The sequence below is a fragment of the Erinaceus europaeus genome, chromosome 13 (genome assembly GCF_950295315.1).
Source record: "Erinaceus europaeus chromosome 13, mEriEur2.1, whole genome shotgun sequence".
NCBI classification, from domain to species: Eukaryota; Metazoa; Chordata; class Mammalia; order Eulipotyphla; family Erinaceidae; genus Erinaceus; species Erinaceus europaeus.
Window position 1 is genome coordinate 52,615,259 of NC_080174.1, and position 22,121 is coordinate 52,637,379.

The following is a 22,121-nucleotide window of genomic DNA, read 5'->3' on the forward strand; positions in this document are numbered from 1 at the left end:
GTGACACAGCACTTCCTGTAGGCCGTGCCTGAATTCACCTCTGCCCTCCAGCTGATGATGCGTAAAGAGCATAGGCCCCACCGACTGTGACGCCACCTCACACCACCTCTAACGTCATCTCACCCTACCTTTCCATCCCTGCCTCTACCCCCTGCCTATAAAAAATGGCCTTTTCCTCAATAAAGCGAGTCACTGCCTTGACAGAACTCCCGACTTGGTGTCTTCTCTTTTCTCAAGTCGTCGACACTCTCCCTCCTGCTCAGCCCCAGAAGGGGGGTCCGGCTGGTCCAGATCTCCCTCCTCGCGACTATCTGTCGGGGAGAACCCGACATTTCTGTCCCCTTCTCTGTCTTCCCCTCCTCTCTCCATTTCTCTGTCCTATCTGACAACAATAAAACAACAAGGACAACAAAAGGAAATAAATAAATTTAAAATTAAAAATCATAAAAGATTCTTTATAGGCAAAATTTGCACTTAATCTTGACATTAATTATTTTATTAAACTCTCAGTTTTATAGTATGGTCAACAATCCATTTGAAGCTTTCCTTTGATAATTCATGTGTAATGAGCTATCATCAAACAGCAAGGCAGAAACCTTAAATTTGGTAGCATATTATCAATCCCCAAAACAACTCATCACAGGAACTGTTCAAAAACCTCAGGGGGCACCCTCCACCTTCCTTTTGACTGTCAGCATGTCTGTCACCTGCACACCCACTAACAAACAAATACAAAAATGCTTCCATGTTACTCTCCATACCAGTTCTCTCCTGAGGGGGTCAGCATATTCAGAAAGCAAGGCAGAGGAGGTAAGTAGATCCTTTGAAGGCACAATCAGGTATTATGAAGTTTGGGGAAGGCCAGGGTAATAACCATTGCCCTCTCTCTCTTCCTTTTCAAAAGGCCCAACACTTACTCCTTCAACTGCACACAGGTTAGATTGAAAAGTGGCAGCAGTCTCACAAAGCAGCCCTTTGAAAAGAAAATAATTACTATTCACTGCCTTTGCTGTGTGCCTAGTTTTGTTAAAAGCACAGTTTGTTAAATGTTATGGTGTAGGTATTTGCTAAAACCAAATTAATTGCTAAACTAGAGTCAACAGGCTTTGTGTCCATTTTCTGCCTCCTTTTCCTTGACAGTAATGATTCCATTTACCCAAAAACAAGCCTGTAGAACCAGCTGCCCAATAAATAGCTTAGTCACTGTTCACATTTTAACTCTTGATTGTCAGCTAGATGGAAAAACGAGCTCCCAACAACTTGGTAACAAAACCTGAATGTTGGAGCACTTCTCAAGTTATGAATACTCAGAAGAGTTAAGTCCTTTCCCATAAGACTATCACTTAAAAAAGGATGTCAATCAAAGGTGCTGATGCTCAATAGAAAAGCACACTACCATAATATTTCCTTAAGTGGCCTGGGAGGTGGCACAGTGGACTCACTGGTAGGAGGTCCCAATTTCAACCCCTGGGACGGCATGTGCCAAAGTAATGAGCCAGAACGATGTTCTCACTCCTCTTCCTTTCTTTCTCATAAATAAATATTTAAAAAAAAATGTCTCCTTAGAAGAAGGCAAAGTGTGGCGCATACAGAACCTACAGAAGATTAAGCTAACCTGTATATTAGATGTCAGACGCAGGCAAAATCTAGTAAAGTCATGAGCCCCTTGCAATATACCTAAAATAGATCTACTAGCTTTTTCCAAAACAGAGACCCCAAATCTTCATCTGTAATATTCTTGCCTTTAGGTTCATGATTAGTCAACAATTTGCTCTGCTTTACATCTTAACTCTTTTTTAGCCACTAGGTTCCAGATGCTACTACGATGCTAACCTGACTTCCCTGGACAGATGACCCCACCATGTGTGCTGGAGCCTCACCTCTCCAGATCCCTGCCCCAATAGGGAAAGAGAGAGACAGGCTGGGAGTACGGATGGACCTGTCAATGCCCATGTTCAGCAGAGAAGCAATTACAGAAGCCAGACCTTCCACCTTCTGCATCCCACCATTACCTTGGGTCCATACTCCCAGAGGTTAAAGAATAGGAAAGATATCAAGGGAGGGGATTGGATACGGAGTTCTGGGGGTGGGAATTGTGTGGAAATGTACCGCTCTTATCCTACAGTCTTGTCAATATTTCAATTTTACAAATAAAATTTAAAAAAGAGTTAAGTGTTTCCAAAAGAAAACCCCCTATCAAGATGAATACCATTCTTTCACCTCACCCCATCTTCTGCCCACCCCCAAATTTAACTGAGATTTTAGCTCCTGAAGTAAAAATGTCTGGATTTGAATTACAGCCAGTCAACTCATTAGTTGTGTCATCGTAGATCAAATTTCTTGGCTTCTTCACGTGTAGAAACAGAAATGAAGACAGCAATATCCAATACACAAGGCTATCATATATAGAGAGATAAGCTATGCAAAATACTTAACACAAAGCCTGGCATATAAATAAAGCTCAAAAATTACAATATTTGTTATTATATTTGCTTATATTTTACCTCACATACTCAGGTTTCTTTAAGCACTGGGGGTTGTATCTTATATTAGTGCATTGGTAAACCTAAAAAAGTGCTGGGCACACAGAAGAATTCAAATATTTATTAAGTTTAGCCAATGTTCTGGGGACCAAGGAGGTTGCTCAGGGGTAGAGCAAATGCCTTCTGTGCATGAAGTCCTGAGTTTCAGAGGCAGGTAGAACCCTAGCAAAAGATGTCAGCTCTAATATGAAATTACATGAGTTTCGGTCATTTGAACCAGACTCTTAATTAATTCATTAATTTCCTTGATTAAAAGATGGGATGAACAGGGAGTAAAGCAGTTCCCTGTACAGGGAGATTAGAAAAAAACTTTTCAGTTAATTCGTTAATTTCCTTGATTAAAAGATGGGATGAACAGGGAGAAAAGCAGTTCCCTGTACAGGGAGATTAGAAAAAACTTTTCAGTTAGGGAGAACACTGAATGGGAGGTATGATGAGAGATGTGCAGAGAGAGAAAATGAAGAAAGTCAAGTAGATTAAGAAGACAGAAATGAATGTAAGGTAATCAGCTAGGAAAAAGTCTTTCAAGTCAGAAAGCAATTTTTTCTCATGAAAGGACCAACCAGATTTCAGTTTCTTGAGCTATCAATTTCAGACCACTCCACTTCAAAGGACAGACTGACTTTCACCATGAAACTTTCTGTATAAAGCAACAGTGGAGAATAGCTTCCCAGTTCACTCAGGCAAATAGTTATCTATCATTGATGACATCTAGAACCATTCAATTTCCATTCTGCTGGGTAATGACAAGGAGAAACAGGAGAAGGGGAGGGAAAAATGGAGCACCTCAAAGTTCTGGTCACCCAGGTGGAAAAAATGGAAACCAGTCTATTAAAACTCGAATGCCTAGGGGGTCGGCAGTAGCGCAGAGGGTTAAGCGCACATTGCAAAGCACAAGGCCCGGCTTAAGTATCCAGGTTTGAGGCCAGGCTCCCCACCTGCATGGGTCACTTCACAGGCAGTGAAGCAGGTCTGCAGGTGTCTACCTTTCTTTCCCCCTCTGTTTTCCTCTCCTCTCTCGATTCCTCTCTGTCCTATCTAACAACAATGACAGCAATGACAATAATAACCACAACAACCATAAAAAAAAAAAAAACCAGGGCAGAAGCAACCAATGGCACAGCTATATACAAGATACTGGGTACTTACTATACAGCAAACCCTAACAAAAGGACTTTTCAAAGTTAACCCAATTACCAAATAATGTGATGATAACATTAACTATCCATTGTCTTTTTGAACCCTAAGACAGCAGGAACCTCACATCTCCACTATAAAGTCTGTATTTCCCCCAGTCCTGGAACCTTTGGATAGGGCCCACTTTCCCGCATGCCTCTCCCAATCCATATCAAATAATATTGCATCTGCCGATCGCAACCTAATCAACACATCGATTGCCACCTCAACATGCTTCAGCTCAGACTGTGTTCAGAGACTTCAGGTGTGGAATGACAACCCTTCAGCTTCATTACTTGGGTGAGATCTTTCCTTTCATAATATTCTCTAATTCCATCCCAGGTGGTTCACTTTCTAACAAAGTCCCAAAACCTAGATATAGACCAGGTTCTATGAAAGAGAGCATATGTTCACACGTATCCATAAACTAGTGCAAAATATATACCTAGAAGCAGAAGTACACTAGAGTTTGCAGTGAGTACCCCCCTAACACTTCCTCTCCACTATTCCAACCTTTGGGTCCACGATTGCTCAACAATTTGTTTGGCTTTGTATGTTAACTCTCTTTTCAGCCACCAGGTTCCAGATGCCATCAGGATGCAGGCCAGGCTTCCCTGGACTGAAGACCCTACCAATGTGTCCTGGAGCTCCGCTTCCCCAGAGACCCACCCTACCAGGAAAGAGAGAGGCAGACTGGGAGTATGGACCGACCAGTCAATGTCCATGTTCAGCAGGGAGGCAATTACAGAAGCCAGACCTTCCACTTTCTGCAACCCACAATGACCCTGGGTCCATGCTCCCAGAGGGATAGAGAATGGGAAAGCTATCAGGGGAGGGGATGGGATATGGAGATTGGGTGGTGGGAATTGTGTGGAGTTGTACCCCTCCTACCCTATGGTTTTGTTAATTTATCCTTTCTTAAATAAAATATAAGTTTTTATATAAAAACTAGGGCAACAAAAGGGGAAAAACAGCCTCCAAGAACAGTGGATTCCTAGTGCACTGAGCCCCAGCAATAAACCTGGAGGCAAAAAAAAAAAAAAAACCTCTAATGCCTTAAGCTCCTACCTGATACTTATCAATAAAGTAAAATCTGCATTAATTGGACATAGTTGCTATTGTTTTCAAAGATCTGTTAAGATTTAGCCAAAGGCCTTTTCACAACTAAGTTAGGGGTGAGTATTAATTGAAACTGAAAATAGCTCCCCTGTCATGAAGTCACCTGCTCAGAAATGATCCAGTCATCAAGGACATGATAATATTTAAAAGCAGATTGAAGGCAAATGATTAAACCATGCACTTAAAAAAAAAAAAAAAAACCTGTAACTAGGTGGTTACATTGTTGCATATGATATACTCAGAATCTCCTGCTTTACTTTTTCTCCCACCACTTTATGACTAAAAGACTCTGGAGAATGCTGTCAGCAAAAAGAGCACGCCTCCAAGCCGCAGAGTGAAGAAGGAACCCACACTTCTCTGTGTAATAATGTCTTCAAAAAGTACAGGTATTAAATAATAAGAGATAGGCTCTGGCCTGTACATAAGTGGTTCTAAAAAAATTTTTTTTTCAAAAGAGAAAAAGCACCTAGATAATGTCACTAATTGAGCAATTCCCTATATAGCCCATTTGCAGAGGTTATTGTTAAGAACCAGCAGTTGATAGCTGTCTATGACTAGCAGAGCTGAGAAATTATTTGCATTCACCATAATCACACCAATCTTCTTTCAAGACCTACACAATAATCTCTGAATCAGAGAAATATGTCTTTTTTTTTTTGAGAAAGGTGTTTTTATTTGCTTGCTTGCTACACACACACACACACACACACACACACACACACACACGCGGCTTTGTTATTTCTGTTTTAAAAAGGTCATTTAGAAGAACAGTAAGCTTGGAAGGAAACAATATAGTAAACCATTAAGCATCAGTCAGATATATGTCAATTATCCATTTAAAAAAATCTCTCCTTTTGGAGTATTATGTAAGTGTCAGGAAAAAAAAAACTGCAGTGGGCTGAACTGGGACATGTGAGGACTCAATAATACAATCAAGCTTCAGATACTTAAATATCTCTAACCACTTTTGCTTATAGCAAATAAAATACAGAGCTACAGATGCTTTCTCATCTGTGTGTAAATGAAAATGAAACTGTGTGAGTAGTTAGTATTCTTAGAATTTTGGAGAGCTAGCTTATTTAAATTAAATCAAAGCCAATCTGTATCTGCACAGAAATAATTTCCTAAGGTCTCTCATTCTCTAGAGTGTACAGAGCTGTACATACTCTGCCCTCTGAGATTAAAAAACATATGTAAGTAGAAAGAGCTCTGCAGGTTAAAAATCACTTCAAATGAATGTGGGAAAAGAAAGTTCAAAGGCATTAGAACATCACTTTTCTCACCAGCCTGAGATAGAGCAGGGTTCAACTCTTCTTTGCCCCATTCTTTATGCTCCCATGACACATTTTGGAATTTTTCAACCTTCTTTAAAAGTTTTTACATCTATATCTGCTCTGTGATAGCAAGGAGGTTTTAATTAGTTGGGAAGAGTTTTTTGACCTGAATGTATGGTATAGACATAGCATCTAGACATAAGCAATTTGAATTAAACATCCCAGAAGGTATTAAAATATTGTACTCATTTTCTAGGGCACTGAATATAAAACAACACATACAAAAAAAAATCCGGGATCACAAATGTTAGAAAGGTATAATCTAATTATAATGCAGTACTGACATCCAGAAAATGTATCACTGTTGGTTCACTTACTGAAGATATATGTATGTGGCTTTAAAAGTTTTTTTTTTTACATACTTGTATGTGCCTCCAATTTTCAAGTTGATTGTAATTCACATGTTCTACTGACAGAAATAAAAACCTGAGCTAAAATGGTCAATAATCCCAACTGCCAGTTTACCCAGTATAGAGGTTCCTGATTCAGAGACAATATTTTCCTTTACCCTTATCTGTAAAATGGCACTCTTTCTCTGCTGCTTCAAAGTGACTTTAATTCCAGGCAAGGCAGTAAGGATAGCCAAATGTTGTCCTTGTATTGTTTTTTTTTTCCTTCCCCTTCTTCCTTCCCCTCTCCTCCGATTTTCCCTGCCCCCCCTCCCATAAGCACCCAGGAAAATCCCTGAAAACAATTCATATACACAGAGGGCCTTCACACTTTACCTCTTCCTTCCCACTGACAAGAAGCAGACATGCTGCCAAGGCAGCAACCCCCACATGAAATATTAAAGAGTGGAGGCGAAACAGCTCAATCAAAACAGCTTGGGAAAGGAAAGGAGGGTATGCTTGTTAGCGAAAGTCTCCATGGAAAGGCCAGAAAACTTCTGCTTCTGCTGTTAACATTCTGGACAAATAACCCTACTCAAGGTCTGCTTTACTTTAGTTTGGAGGCCAAACGATCTCGGACTTTAATGGAGGCCAAGAGACCTCTGCCTTTAACCTTTCACAGAAGGGGTAATATGAAAATTCACCTTATTTGAAAAGAACATTGTGAGAAATGTCAGGGTGCAGCTAATAAGCATAATCTGGAGAGTGCAGCTGACAGCGATTTGGAAAAAACAAGCTGTTAGAAACTGATGAAGCAGACTGCACAGGTAGACTAAAAACTTGGCACTGCTTTAGCACAGCACATGGGGCGATTTTCTTCAGGCCAAAAGCCACAGACTGACCCAGCAGGATGCAGATTACTCAAACTTCTAAAGTGGAATCTGGCCCTTCAGCTTGCTACAAAGGTTGCTTCATTTATTCTGATTAAAACTCATTCTACTGGCCCATTTCCATAAGCCTCCAGCTGACTTGGGTAGCCCTCACTTAAGGACAATAAACATTGAGCTATCAAAAAGGAAAGAGAGAGAGTGAGTGATTTTTTTTTACAAGTCCTTTTAAAATTTAACCAGAAATTAAAGTATAGAGGTAAAATTTAAGTCAATATAAACTTCCCATCCTACAGTTCTGGTAATATTTAACTAGTCATTCTTTGTATTACCTAAAAGTGAGAGGAGCTGAGTACACAGACTCAAATGTGCTGCTGGATTAGAATCAAAGCATAATGTTAAGCCATTTGGTAGAAAGAGAGCATTCCTCAAAATCCTGTCATTTACTGGGAGAGTTTATAAATGGAAAATTGGGGTGAGCTACACTGGGCACCCATCTTCAGGGTATAAGTTTGCAGCTGAAGTCTCAGCATTCTTTATGATTTTATTTCTCCTAAGATAGCCATCTGGGATGATCAGCTTACCATTCAGAGGCATTCACAATTCTTTCTTAGAATATTTTAGTTTCCTATTGTGATTGACCAGAGAAGTTCAAGATTTATATAATCTGTTGCTTGCATAATGCTAATGTGTTGGAACTATTCATCTGAGGCCTTGAGTAACAAACCTGATGCCAATAGGCAAGAACATCCTAATACAGGAAAGATTTTCAAGAGCTGACTGACTGGTCTATCTAGCACACATGAAATCAGCAGAGGACAAACATGTCCAAAGTAGAGGTAAGGGCACAATTGGAGCAATTTTTTTTTTTTTAAATCTCCACACAACCACCCTCACTGCTTATTCAGAGATATGGGTTACTAATGGTGGAGTGGGCTGGAATGAAAGGAACACTGGAGACATACTGTATTGTAAACAGGGGGCTTCAACTACATAATTCACAGCAGAGGATTACCAGCTTCTATTGAGACTAATTTAAGATGTCAAATTCCCTAGTCTCTTATATTCTTAGGATTCCGTAATAAAGACTAGGCCTCATGGTCTGGGAGGTAGCACAGTGGGTAAAGCATTAGACTCTCAAGCATGAGGTCCTGAGTTCAATCCCTGGCAGCATATGTACCAGAGTGATGTCTGATTATTTCTCTCCTCCAATCTTTCTTATTAATAAATAAATAAAATTTTGAAATAAAGAAAGATCAGGTCTCTATCATAGTTACTTTTTTTTGGTTTTAAATCAGAACAATGCTCAGCTCTGCCTTATAGTGTACCAGGCATTGAACCTGGGATCTTAGGGCCTCAGATATAAAAGTCCTTTGTATAACCATTATGCTATCTCCCAGGCCCCTCTATTGTCATTAAATTACCTTGGGTCCCTAGGAAGGCCTCTGTTTCTTTGAAGGAAATACTGGTAGCAGTAACATCACTCTCAGATAAGATTCTTGTTTCATAAGAATGGCAAACAGGGGGGTCGGGCGGTGGCGCAGTGGGTTAAGTGCATGTGGCGCAAAGCGCAAGGACCGGCCTAAGGATCCCGGTTCGAGCCCCCGGCTCCCCACCTGCAGGGGAGTCGCTTCACAGGCAGTGAAGCAGGTCTGCAGGTGTCTGTCTTTCTCTCCCCCTCTCTGTCTTCCCCTCCTCTCTCCATTTCTCTCTGTCCTATCCAACAACTAACAACATCAACAATGGCAATAATAATAACGACAACGAGGCGGCAACAAAAGGGGGAAAAATGGCCTCCAGGAGCGGTGGATTCATGGTGCAGGCACCGAGCCCAGCAATAACCCTGGAGGGGAAAAAACAAACAAAAAAAAAAAGGCAAACAGACTACAAGCTCCATAACGGCAGAGATCATGACTTGTCTTACTCTTCATTGAATTTCTATCTTATTTATTTATTATTATCTTTATTTATTGGATAGAGACAACCAGAAATTGAGAGGAAAGGGTGTGATAGAGAGGGAGAGAGACAGATGCAGCACTGTTTTACTACTCTTGAAGCTTTCCCCCTGCAGGTGGGGACCAGGGGCTTGAACCTGGGTCCTTGCACACTGCTAACATGTGTGCTCAACCAGGTGCGCCACCACCCGGCCCCATTCATTGCATTTCTAATGCCTAGGATAGGAGGCACTTAATAAATGTACTTTTTCTTTTGTTTTAATATGTTCTGCAGGGGTGAACTGTGCAAGCTACTTCTGACATAAAATTCAAAACTATTTCTGAATCAGTCCCAATCAAAACACTGTAATAACCGAAAACTGAGTCAACCTGGCCTAGTGTAAGGCCTTGCCAAGCAAGGACACATCATTAGTGTTGGGGGAAGTGGACAAAGCCTGAGGGGCAGATGGTGTCATGCAAGCAGAACAGAGTCCTGTTCCAGTGGAAAAGTGTCCTTGGCTGAAAAAGGAAACAAGTAGCCAATCATGCTCCTTAGGGGTATAATTTAATTACCAAAAGTACAGAACAAAGCTCACTTTCTCACAGGCCTCTACCAACCTCAGGTCAGTAAAGCCTGAATGGAGGCCCAAATCTCCTAAAATGCAGAAATGCAAATTGCCAACATTGTATTTAAAATGTGGTCAGAGGAACCCCGGAGTCCCAAAGTAAGAGTTAAGCCAGATAGGGTTTTATGCTATCCCATTATAATGACTATTGCTAACACTTGTTAAATACTGGGCTGTAGGAAAAGTTGATGCATTTTTGCATAGAAAAATGCATCATGATTTTTCTGACAACCCAGTAGTATCCATGAGCCTGGAAGCAATTTCATAAACATTTTATTTAATCTTCACATAATCATGACAGGTAGTGTCATCCCCATTTTGCACATGAGCAGAATGACAAAAGGTGGGTTCCAGGAACACAATCCAGCATATATTCTGGATTACATCCAGGTTTTCCTGACTTGAGTCCATATTCCATGTTCTTGGCCACTCTGCCTCCTGTCTCCCGCTCAGCTGAGGAATAAATAGGAGTCAAGATCAATTCTTACAGTGTCTTTCTACACTTCTCTAATCCTATCTGGAATCAAAAGTGGCTCAAGAATCTTAACCCCAAGGGCAAACATTTTTTTTTTTAATTGAGGAGGTTAATGCTTTCTTTACAGTGGATTCATTGACATATGCATTCAATTTCATTGTGTACTAGGCACCCAAAGTTTTCTCCCTCTTCTCCCTCTCCCTCCCTCCCCACAGTCCTTTGCTTTGGTACAATAGAGCTAACTCTTTTTCATTTAACATTTATTTATTCCCTTTTGTTGCCCTTGTTTTATTGTTGTAGTTATTATTGTTGTTGTTATTGGTGACATTGTTGTTGGATAGGACAGAGCGAAGGGGAGAGAAAGACACCGCAGACCTGCTTCACCCCTTGTGAAGCAACTCTCCTGCAGGTGAGGAACCAAGCTGGGGGCTCAAACAGGGATCCTTATGCTGGTCCTTGCGCTTTGCTCCACCTGCGCTTATCCCGTTGTTAAGAACCCAGAACCCACCAAATTTATATAATTTTCCTAAATGCAATATCTTGATTATCCTCTGCTGAAGAATATTTAAGCAAGAGACAATGATTTCATTTTACCAGAAGAGAGGCTAACTTTAAAAGATTCTGGGGAGTAGGGCGGTAGCGCAGCGGGTTAAGTGCAGGTGGCGCAAAGTGCAAGGACTGGAGTGAGGATCCCTGTTTGAGCCCCCGGCTCCCCACCTGCATGGGGGTCGCTTCACAAGCGGTGAAACAGGTCTGCAGGTGTCTATCTTTTTCTCCCCCTCTGTCTTCCCCTCCTCTCTCCATTTCTCTCTGTTCTATCCAACAACATCAAGAACAACAACAATAATAACTGCAACAAAGGGAATGAATGAATAAATAAATAAATATAAAAATGTCTTTAAAAATTCTGATTGGTTTACTTAAGTCAATTAAATTGTGATATAACAAGATCCTACACACCGGCAATGCTGAGTTCTAGAATCAAAAGCTTGCATGGCTTATGTTAACAGTCAAAAAATTTTACCTTCCCCCAGTTACCATGTACTCAAGTCATTATCCTACAATCCTAGGAGACAGATTTAGGATTAATAATTTATTACCTTCCTGTACTGAAATGTACTTAAGAATATAGGACAGTTTGGCAGGAGAAAGTTCCTGCTGAAGCTCATCCCTGTGAAATATATTCCATTAGTCATCCACTTTAAATTAGGTGCCCAGCAGATACAAGAGCAAGAATATAAGGCCACCTAAAAAAACTCCAGAAAATCTTTCCTTCTAAGATAGAGCTGATACATGTTCAAAATATAATACTCTCTTAAATGACAAAGATACCACTTGATCTGACAATAGGAACTATAGTCCTCAAAGAGTAACTACAGAGTAGGGACAGAAAAAGGATGTGCGTTCAGGTGGCTTCAGTCTGCTGAGGGGTAAATGAAAGCAGTTACTAGAACTGGTTATGGAAACTAATGAGGGAAAGATCTCTTAATAAACCAGGAAACGCCTTTGTCCCAGTTACAGTTTCTATGGGAGTTAAGGGCAATAATCTCTCCCACTAAGTGTTTGGGACTCATTGAAAATACTCCCTGTCATGAAGAAGTAACTGGCACCAGACTCATCATATACTGTAAATTACAGGATGTTAAAGAAAATTGTTTCTAATTAGGAGATAACAGGCAGTGCAAAGGTGAGCCCTGCAACTGACTAGAGCCCTGTGAAGGGACAACTTCCCAACCACAACACACAAAGCTGGAACCGACACACAACAGAGAGGTCTTACTGAGTCCACAAGCGGAGCTCTGAATTTGGTTAGAAACTGTGCATTAAGACATTGGCGAAGAAGGAACTGTGAAAAGGGGGGGGGGGCAGGAGTCCATCTGAAGTGCCCCTAATTGTCTGTTTCTGAGATTTAGGATTTAGGATGTAAGGTATAGGGCAAGACCACTTGAAGCTGACTAGACTGTCGATGCTACTAGGATGAGAAACAGAATCACCAGGCATCAACCAGTGCTAGGAAAATATTGGAATTCTGGCTCTATCAGAGTCAAGAAATTACATTATAGCCAGAGTGAGGATCATACTGTAGAGCAGAGGTGGGGAACTGGTCTTCTGCCAACAGCCATTTGGATACGTGTAACATCATTTACAGGTCATATAAAATTATCAACTTGAAAATTAGCACTTAATGTTGCTATGAAGAAAGCTCCAATGCACAAGGACCCTGGTTCCAGCCCCCAGTTCGCATCTGCAGGGATGAAGTATCATGAGTGGTGAAGCAATGTTACTGATGTCTCTCTTTCTCCCTATCACTTCTTCCCTCTTGATTTCTGGCTGTCTCTATCCAATAACTAAATAAATAAAGGCAATTAAAAAAAAAAAAACGACAGCCACCAGGAACCTTGGATTTGTAGTGTGGGCACTAAGCCCCAGTGATAACCTTGGTTGGGAAATAAAGAGAGAGAGAAATATGGTAAGACTTAAGGCAACACAGAAAGAATCTCAAATAAGAAGCAGTCAAAGAAATTAAGTACAATAAGGGAGTCGGGCGGTAGCACAGCAGGTTAAGCGCACCTGGCTCAAGGACCGGTGTAAGGATCCCGATTCGAGTCTCCAGCTCCCCACCTGCAGGGGAGTCGCTTCACAGGCGGTGAAGCAGGTCTGCAGGTGTCTACCTGTCTCTCCCACTCTCTGTCTTCCCCAACTCTCTCCATTTCTCTCTGTCCTATCCAACAACGACATCAATAACAACAATAATAACTACAACAATAAAACAACAAGGGCAACAAAAGGGAATAAATATTAAAAAAGAAAAGTTTAAAAAAATAAAGAAAAAAGAAATTAAGTACAATAGAAAGGTTACAGTAAAAAGAAAAGCTGCTGGGAGTCGGGTGGTAGTGCATCGGGTTAAGCGCACTTGACGCAAAGCACAAGGACCCGCATAAGGATCCTGATCCAGGCCCCAGCTCCCCACCTGCAGGAGAGTCGCTTCACTGGAGTGTCTATCTTTCTCTCCCCTTCTCCGTCTTCCCCTCCTCTCTCCATTTCTCTCTATCCTATCCAGCAATGACGACATCAATAACAATAATAACTACAATAAAACAACAAGGGTGACAAAAGGGAATAAATAAATAAATAAATAAATAATTTTAAAAAGTTGCCAGGGGCCAGGCAGTGGCACACATTTACCTTGCACAGGACCGGAGTTCAAACCCCCAGTACGCACTTGAAGGGAGAAGCTTCGTGAGCAGTGAAGCAGTTGCAAGTACCTTTCTTTTTCTCCCTCTCCCCTCTCAATTTCTCTCTATCCTATCAAGAAGGAAGGAAGGAAGGGAGAAAGAAAAAAAGAAAAGGAAAAAATGGCCACTAGGAATAGCAGATTCATAGTGCAGGGACTGAGTTACAGTGATAACACTAGTGTCAATAATTATAATAATAATAACAAATTAAACTAAAAAAGGAAAAGTGAGGGCCAGGCAGTAGCACAGGTTAAGCACACATGGAGCCAAGCCCAAGGACTGCTTAAGGATCCCTGTTGGAGCCCCCGGTTCCCCACCTGCAGGGAGGTCGCTTCAAGGGCGGTGAAGAAAGTCTGCAGGTGTCTTTCTCTTCCTCTCTCTGTCTTCCTCTACTCTCACGATTTCTTTCTGTCCTATCCAACAACAACAGCAACAATAACAACAATAAGAGAAACAAAAATGGGAAAAATGGCCTCCAGGAGCAGTGGATTCTTAGTGGAGGCACCAAGCCCCAGCAATAAACCTGGAGGCAAAAAAAAAAAAAAAAAAAAAGGAAAAGCATCTAACTAGAGAATTCACTGGTTACCTTGGTAAAAATCCAAGATTAAGTAGAATCCAGACTTCACTAAGTTCAGAAGAGGACAGAAGTAAGAAAATGGAGACAGGAGACTTGGGCGGTAGTGCAGCGGTTAAGCGCAGGTGGCACAAAGCACAAGGACCAGCATAAGGATCTCAGTTCCAACCTCCAGCTCCCCACCTGCAGCGGAGTCAACTTCACAAGTGAAGCAGATCTGCAGGTGTCTATCTTTCTCTCCCCCTCTCTGTCTTCCCCTCTCTCTATTTCTCTCTGTCCTATCCAACAACAACGACATCAATAACAACAACAAACAAAAAGGGCAACAAAAGGAAATAAATATTTAAAAAAAAAGAAAGAAAGTCTCATTCACTGAGGAGACGAAGTCAACAATCTAACCAGAAAACTATCACAAAGAACAGTGTCCACCTTAATATCTTGAGGGGCAGGGTTGATAGCATAATGGTTATGCAAAAAGACACTCATGCCTGAGGGTCCAAGGCCCCAGGTTCAATCCCTTGCACCACCATAAACCTGAGCTGAGCAGTGCTCTGGTAAAATAAATAAATAAATAAATAAATATCTTGAGTAGGTCATTTAAAAAAGGGGGTGGGGTAGATAGCGTAATGGTTATGCAAAAAGACTCCAAAGTCCCAGGTTAAATTCCCCACACCACCATAAACCAGAGATAAGCAGTGCTCTGATAAGGAAAAAACAAAACAAAAAAATGAATGACCTGCATCCATCTGGTGTTTCATCAGTCCTTGTTTCTTACTGTGGCAGTTTTTCTGCAAACTGAGTAAGTTTTAAGTCCAAGTCAAATTCCATTTTCTCCAAGAGGCTCTCCCTGATCTTTCTAACCTTCAACAACCTCCTTTGCATGAGGTTCTGGGTCTGAGCGCTATGAACAGCACTGGGCTATGGTGGGGCACGAGGCATGAAGGAGCAGTGCTGTGGTACTTGTCTTTTTCTCTCTCACACAGGTTTGAACCTGGGTCCTTGCGCACAAGAATGCATACACTCAACCAGGTGCCCCACTGCCATCTTTTCTAATTCCAGTAGCGCTATCTTTTTCACTTACCACACCAAAGTATTTATACATCAAATCTCCCACTAAGCTGGGAGTTTTTCTAGGTGGGAATTGTGCTATACTCATCTTTATTAACCCTAGTGTCTAACCTAGACTTGAACTTATAGTTTCTCAAAAAAATCAATAAATAAAAATTGAGTATTTTTTTCTTTATTTAAAATACTATGGGGCAGAGGGTAGATAGCATAATGGTTATGCAAACAAACACTTATGCCTGAGGCTCCAAAGTCCCAGGTTCAATCCCCCACACCACCATAAGCCAGAGCTGAACAGTGCCCTAGTTAAAAAAAAAAAAAAAAATCCTTACTATGGCCAGTAGCGCAGTGTGTTAAGCGCACATGGCATGAAGCACAAGGACTGGTAAGGATCCGGGTTCGAGTCCCCGACTCCCCAACTCCCCACCTGCGGGGGGGGGTCTCCTCACAAGTGGTGAAGCAAGTCTGCAAGTGTCTATCTTTCTCTCCCCCTCTCTGTCTTCCCCTCCTCTCTCCATTTCTCTCTGTCCTATCCAACAACAACAACAGTAATAACCACAAGAATGATAAAACAACAAGGGCAATAAAAGGGAAAAAAATTGGCCTCTAGGAGCAGTGGATTCGTGGAGCAGGTACCAAGCTCCTTCAATAACGTTGGAGGCAAAAAAAAAAAAAGGAAGAAAGAAAGAAAAAAGAAAGCAAAAGGGAAAATAAAATGGCCACCAGGAGCAGTAGATTTGTAGTGCAGTCACTGAGCCCCGGCGGTAGCCCTGGAGGCAGAAATTAATTATTTAGCTAATTAATTAAAACAATTACTATATAATCTACCTCTCAGAAGCATGTTAGCACCAGTAAAAATTTCTTTTTTAAATATATTTTTAAATATTTATTTATTCCCTTTTGCTGCCCTTGTTGTTTTATTGTTTTAGTTATTATTGATGTCGTTGTTGAACAGGACAGAGAGAAATGGAGAGAGGAGGGGAAGACAGAGGGAGAGAGAAAGACAGACACCTGCAGACCTGCTTTACCACTTGTGAAGCGACTCCCCTGCAGGTGGGGAGTCAGGGGCTCGAACCGGGTAAAAATTTCTAAAGCCAACTGTTAGCTTTAGATCTATCTTAGCCTCGAGTAATTTCCTTTTTTTTTCTGGTATTATGAAAATTCATAAGCACTGCACTTTTAACATCAAATTTAGGATCTTGGCCTTTCCTTCTTGCCTTTGTATAAAGAGAGAGACTTGCCAACAGAGAGACACTGGCAACTCTGCCGACCTTAAACCAAACTCCAGGAATGTCACCAGTGGCAGGCATGACCTTTACAACCAAACCCAGCAACCAGAGACTTCATCGTTTTCCTCAATAAAGTTCAAGCAACCATCACTGGCACAAAGGCTGTGATGTTTTTGCCATTCTTGATCAACTAGACTCGGACACACTTCCTGGGAGCAGAATTTGGCTGTTTGGCTTCAACCCTCACTTTTTCCAGCACAATCCCCTTGGCATGGGAAGCACCTCCAAAAGGATTGGCCTTCAGGGCTGTGCCCGTATGGGCTTTCTTGAACAGCTTATCATACCACTTCTTGTCCCAACGGTGGCTATACGCAGCTTCCTGGCAGTACGAAGACCACAACACTTGCCCATCCTGCCGATCTCACAGGCCCGAGCAAAAAAAGCTAAGAATTTTCTTCATTTCAGATTTCCAAGGCTGGTTCAGGTCCTCTCATCACACACACACACACACACACACACACACACACACACACACAACTCTCAGATATACACATTCCTTCTTTGGATTTGTTATTTGGTAATATTTTAATCAGATCCTGCTGGTCTCAAAGGTAGTATGTCTCCTTAGGATACCTTCACACACCTCTGCTCTGTTTAAGTTCTCTTTTTTTGTTTGTTTGTTTGTTTTTAACCAGAGCACTGTTCAGCTATAGCTGATGGTGGTGCAGGGGCTTCAACCTAGGACTTGGGAGCCTCAGGTATGACAGTCTATTTGCGTAACTATTATGCTATCTACCCTCTGCCCTTGTTTTGTTTCAGATGAAGGAAGAGGAAGACCGACTATGACCCACATAGTCAACGACTGCAGATTCAAAGGAGGTCTCGAAACTTTACATCAGGCTCAACTTGATGCTGTTGACTGGCTACGGAAGAAGGGCAAACGCTAGAAGAAGAGGAAGACCAAGACCAAAAGCACCAAAAGCTTCCTTCAGTGCACATAGCAAAGCAACACAGAATCCAAGTGAGTTATTTCACTAAGCCCTCATTTTAATTCTCAAGTGACAGGTTGTATTTGTTTTAAAGGTTTAACTCTTGCACAGCTGTGTTCAGCTTGTGGCACAAAGGTTTGGCATACCTGCAAATCAAGCTCCTGATCTGATCCCAAGATCCACATATACATAACAAGTACTCTGGTTTTGTGCTCTCTCACTCAGTCTCTCTCTTGTGAAACTCTTTATCTGATATTAAATAAATAAAATGAATAATTAGAATTTAATTCCTTGACTCTCATGCCTGAGACTCCAATGTCCCAGGTTCAATCTCCCGCACCACCATAAGCCAGAACTGAACACTGTTCTGGTTAAAAAAAAAAGAAAGAAAATTTAATTCCTTATAAACAAAAAAATTGGTTTTTTTCTTTGAGAACTTATTCTTATATATTTATTTAGTCAACAAATAACTTTATGATGGTTCTGTGAAAGTGCCAACCCTTTGGCACTTTCTAGGAATACCCAGCATAAGTAAAACTGGCAATTTCTGCTCTCAAGATGCTAACAGGGGCCAGTGGTGTTGCATCTGGTTGAGAACACAGTTACCATGTTCAAGGATCCAGGTTCAAGTTCCCAATCCCCACCTGCAGGGGGGCAGCTTCACAAATAATAAAGCAGATGTCTGTCTTTCTCCCTCTCTACCATGTTTATTTTTCTCCCTCTCTACCATGTTTATTTTTCTTTCTCCTTATCCCCCTTCTTCTCTCAATTTCTCTCTGTCTTATCAAATAAACAACAAGTAACAAATAATAGATATTTAAATAATATTTATAGATATAAACAAAGATGCTAATAATACAGTGGAATTTCCAAAACCTTGGGGTCAGCTCATGTCTGATACCAGATACAGCTAACCCTCAGGTCTAAAAACAGTATTTTCAAGTCGTTTAACAATAACAATTAACAGAAAAGACAATTTAGCAGCCCACATTGGAAACAGTATATAGGGAGTCAGGTAGTGCAGCGGGTTAAGTACAGGCTGCACTAAGCGCAAGGACTGGCATAAGGATCCCGGTTCAAGCCCCGGGCTCCCTACCTGCAAGGGAGTCACTTCACAGGCAGTGAAACAAATCTACAGGTGTCTTTCTCCCTCTCTGTCTTCCCCTCCTCTCTCCATTTCTCTCTGTTCTATCCAACAACAACTACAATGAAAACAACAAAGGCAACAAAAAGGAAATAAATTGAAACTCAGGGATTGAAAAACCTCTTAACTTATATAAAATGGTTAAAACAACAAGAAAAAATAATGGAGACTCGAACCAGGACAAGAGTCCAGCTAAAAGTCCTCCAGAGGGTGAAGCACAAAACAACGAGTCCAACATCCAAACATTAGCTAAGGAAATAATAACAGGAGTGAGTAAAGAATTTGAAAAAAATTGTAATCAGAACTGCAGGAACAAAAATGAGAATATGGAAGAAAATTCTAATTATCTCATGGTTATTAGAGAGCTGAAAGCTGAAATTGCTGAGCTAAGAAGGCAACTAGCTGAACAAGCTAAAACAGTATCAGAGCAGGGCAACAAAATAGATGAACTCCAGAAAGCAGTAGAGGGCAGAGAGAATAGAATCAATGAGGCTGAAGACAGAATTAGCAAGATTGAGGATGAATTAGAGACAACTAAAGAAGAAGTAAGAGATCTCAAAAAGAGATTAAGAGATGCTGAAAACAACAACAGAGTCGTATGGGATGACTTCAAAAGAAACAATATACGCATTATTGGCTTACCAGAGGAAGAAAGAGAAGGGGAGGAAGAAAGCGTTCTCCAGGCCATAATAGCTGAAAATTTCTCTAGTCTAGACAACACCAAAGACATAAAGATTCAAGAAGCCCAGAGGGTCCCAAACAGAATTAACCCAGACCTAAAGACACCAAGACATGTCATACTTAGATTGGAAAGGAATAAGGATAAAGAAAGGATCCTCAAGGCTGCAAGAGAAAAAAAAAGAGTCACCTACAAAGGAAAACCCATAAGATTAGCAGCAGACTTCTCCATACAAACACTACAGGCCAGAAGAGAATGGCAAGATATCTATCGAGTGCTCAATGAGAAAGGCTTTCAGCCAAGAATACTATATCCTGCTAGATTGTCATTCAGACTAGATGGAAGCATCAAAACCTTCTCAGACAAGCAACAGTTGAAGGAAGCAACCATCACCAAGCCTGCCTTGAAAGAAGTTCTGAAAGGTTTCCTATAAACAACCAGACCACCACAAATAGAACATATATCAAAACACTCTAAAACTCTACAAGAATGGCGTTAAAATATCTTCAATCTTTGATATCAATAAATGTGAATGGCCTGAATTCACCTATTAAAAGACACAGAGTAGGAAGATGGATCAGAAAACACAACCCAACAATATGTTGTCTACAGGAAACTCACCTAACGCAACAAGACAAACACAGACTTAAAGTGAAAGGATGGAAAACTATCATTCAAGCCAATGGCCCACAAAAAAGGGCAGGAACAGCTATTCTCATATCTGACATGATAGACTTTAAAATACATAAGATTAAAAAAGATAGGAATGGACACTACTTAATGCTGAGAGGATCAGTCAATCAAGAGGACTTAACAATTATTAATATCTATGCACCCAATGAGAAGCCATCTAAATACATCAAACTTCTACTGAAAGAGCTACAGCAATATATTAACAGTAACACAATCATAGTAGGGGACTTCAATACCCCACTATCTCAACTTGACAGATCATCCAGGAAGAAAATCAGTAAAGACATAAGGGAGCTAAATGAAGAGATAGATAACCTAGAACTATTGGACATTTTCAGAGTCATTCAGAGCAAGTTGTGGTATATATACACAATGGAATACTACTCAGCTGTAAAAAATGGTGACTTCACCGTTTTCAGCCGATCTTGGATGGACCTTGAAAAAATCATGTTGAGTGAAATAAGTCAGAAACAGAAGGATGAATATGGGATGATCTCACTCTCAGGCCGAAGTTGAAAAACAAGATTAGAAAAGAAAACACAAGTCGAACCTGAAATGGAATTGGAGTATTACACCAAAGTAAAAGACTCTGGGGTGGGTGGGTGGGTGGGGAGAATACAGGTCCATGAAAAATGATGAATGAAATAGTGGGGGTTTTATTGCTAAATGGGAATCTGGGGAATGTTATGCATGTAAAAAAAAAAAAAAAGAAGTAGAAACGCAAAGCAGAAATTGACTGAGTTTGGAGTATGGCACCAAAGTGAGAAAGCAGAAGTATACTAGAGTTTGCAGTGAGTACCTCCCTAATACTTCCTCTCCACTTTTCCAAGCTTTGGGTCCATGATTGCTCAACAATTTGTTTGGCTTTGTATGTTAACTCTCTTTTCAGTCACCAGGATCCAGGTATCATCAGGATGCCGGCCAGACTTCCCTGGATTGAAGACACCACCAATGTGTCCTGGAGCTCAGCTTCCCCAGAGACCCATCCTACTAGGGAAAGAGAGAGGCAGACTGGGAGTATGGACTGACCAGTCAACGCCCATGTTCAGCGAGGAAGCAATTACAGAAGCCAGACCTTCTACCTTCTGCAACCCTCAATGACACTGGGTCCATGCTCCCAGAGGGATAGAGAATGGGAAAGCTATTGGGGGAGGGGGTGGGATATGGAGATTGGGCGGTGGGAATTGTGTGGAGTTGTACCCCTCCTACCCTATGGTTTTGTTAATTAATCCTTTCTTAAATAAAAAAAAAGAAAAAAAATTTTAAATTAAAAAAAAAAAAAATGATGGGGCAAGTATGTAAGTGATTTACTGCCAGAGGCAAACAGATTCATAGCTTGGTAAATAGTCCAAGGACTATGGGTTAGGCACTTCAAGGTGACAGAAGGAGCGAATGTTTATGTTACCTGATTTTCACATTAACCCTGTGCCAATAGTTGACTTTTTTATTATTTTTCATTAAGTATTTCTGAACTATTTCTGTCAAATAAAGATTGACCAACTAAATGACAAGTAAGTTGACAGAGGTACCTTTGCTGTTCACTAAAAACTGTATCCAGTTGTGGTGGAGTAGACAGCATTATGGTTATGCAAAGAGATTCTCATGCCTGAGGCTCCAAAGTCCCAGGTTCAATCCCCTGCACCACCATAAGCCAGAGCAGAGCAGTGCTCTGGTAAAAACAACAACAACAACAAAAAAAAAAAAAAAAAAAGGAAATAAATTAATTGAAAAAAAAAAGAACCAGACATCACTCTGATACATGTGCTGCCGAGGATCAAACTCAGCACCTCATGCTTGAGAGTCCAATCCTTTATGTACTGTACCACCTCCTGGACCACATCATTTACATTCTCTGCACAAACGCTCACTATGCTATCTCCCTAGTCCCAGAATATCATTTATCAGACAAATTGTAAACACTGTAGTGGATCGCAGCATTGGGCCCAAAAGCAGAAATCAGGAAGATGTCTTCTCTATTCAAGTCAATGGGTACCGGGGACTCTATCAGAAACGGAAATAGACTTCCTGTTCCGGAGGCGGAGCTACGAGCAGCAGATCGCTTTCTCTCCTCTCTCCTCTCCTCTCCCGG

At 41.0% G+C, this 22,121-nt stretch overlaps 1 protein-coding gene and 1 pseudogene across 3 annotated transcripts in view; both read right to left on the reverse strand.

Moving 5' to 3' along the window:
- The window catches only part of KIAA0319L (KIAA0319 like), a 168,070-nt gene that overhangs the window by 112,512 nt on the left and 33,437 nt on the right, over nt 1-22,121 (reverse strand). The window lies entirely within an intron of this gene.
- On the reverse strand, nt 16,490-16,938 carry LOC103122478 (small ribosomal subunit protein uS12-like; annotated as a pseudogene).